Source organism: Phascolarctos cinereus, unplaced genomic scaffold, assembly GCF_003287225.1.
Source record: "Phascolarctos cinereus isolate Bilbo 61053 unplaced genomic scaffold, phaCin_HiC Scaffold_5;HRSCAF=322, whole genome shotgun sequence".
Taxonomy (NCBI): Eukaryota; Metazoa; Chordata; class Mammalia; order Diprotodontia; family Phascolarctidae; genus Phascolarctos; species Phascolarctos cinereus.
In genome coordinates, this window is record NW_027555958.1 from 334,815,038 (window position 1) to 334,816,868 (window position 1,831).

Genomic DNA, 1,831 nt, shown 5'->3' on the forward strand with positions numbered 1-1,831 from the left:
CACATCTAATGCATGAAGAAAAAGAAAACCTGCAGAGAAACACAGCATATCATAAAACTGGAGGGAGTAGAACGAAAGGGGATTTTCCCATTTCCTTTAATCTACCTACCCAAGGTCCTAGATTTCGTCAACCATAAATATCAGAATCTAAGGAAAATTGGACTCAGTAGGGCCTCTGTAAAAAGGTTTGCAGCCTATACAAAATTTTCCTAGGTTTTTATAAATAACGTTAAGCTTTCTTGCTAGCTTTTAAAAGAAATTTTAGAAATGGATGCCTCTGGACCTCCTTTTCTTTCCATTCCATTCATAATTTAATGGGCACTAGGCTTTTCAAAGTCTACTCTATACCAATGGTGTCAAACTCAAGCAGAAACAAGGACCCTTAAATGGCACCTAAGGATCCCTGTGGACCACATATTGACTTAGAAAACCACATCTTAATGTTATCTTTGTTTTGTTGCATTTTTATTTATTTTGTTAAATATTTCCCAATTACATTTTAATCTGGTTTGCATCACAGCTGGGAGTGTCGTGGGCCTCATATGTGTTTGACACCTCTGCTTTACACAGAAACTGATGCTATATTGTGCTGTGTTCATATTATTTATCATTTAGATAGCAAGTGACAGTGTATTCAGTATTTTTTTGCCAAGGCATACAAAGTATGGTAATCTAAAGAGCCAGATATTGCTTAGAATGTGAAATATAAGACAAAATAATCACATGCATGTTTTAAAGAGCAAATCATCTCTAGTTTTGGAAAGAAAATTTAAGTATACATTCCAATATATAAGAAAGGTATTAACAACATGAAGTTGCATCTGTAAGACTCAAAATTACTACTCTAAAATTAGTACTAATGGACTATGGAAGTAAAAATAAACAGATAGGAAGGCATGAATGAGGGGAAAGTGTTTTTGCAATGCTATGGCTCTTCTCTACTCTAAGTGGCTATTATTTAAGCATGAAGAAAAATTACAACAGCTGCAGAATGAACTTGACCCCTGAAGAACTAGATAGCAAAACTCTTTCTGGAAATAAAGGCAACAAGCTATTTGTAAGGATATTTTAAAATATACTGACTTTAGCTGAGTTTAGTTGTCTAGAGAAATTGTAGATTATAAACTCTAAATAAGCAGATATTTAATAAGTCTAAAACAAAGATTTTTGTTTCACCATCCAGATTTCAAAAGATAACTCCCAAACTAATAATGCAAATAGCAGCTGGCTATGTCTTGGAACAGACTAAGCAGATTATAAGGATTGTCTATTTAAAATAAGACCCATTTAAAGTCTAATTGCATTAAATGAGGCCTGTTTTAAATTAGTAATTAGAGCTATTCAAATTAGTTCTGGCCTATAGTCTTGAGAACCAAAAAATCCAAAAAAGTTTGGTTCCACAAATAAAAATAATTCATACTAAAGACAAAAAATTGAAAATAGAAGTTACAATTAACTGCTTTGGTAGCATTTAGGTGAATGGTGCTCATTTACATTGTTTATTTCTTATTTATAATGATACATACATTACTAATTTATTATAAACATAACCATTAGTATTTATTTGGAGTCCTAGATGGCCATTAACACTACATTAAGAATACATGGACCCTACCATCTAGAAAGTTAGAAACAGGAGGGAAATTGACAGCAAAACACACATACTAGTAATGAAAGGATCAAGAGAGCTATGTTAATAATGATATATATGTAGATGGGAATTGTACTATTATACTTCCTAGTTCCAAATAAATATATAAGTCAAGGTGACTTCATTGTATTAGAGTTAGTGATACATATGATACTAATGTTACCTGAGTTTACCTGCTCA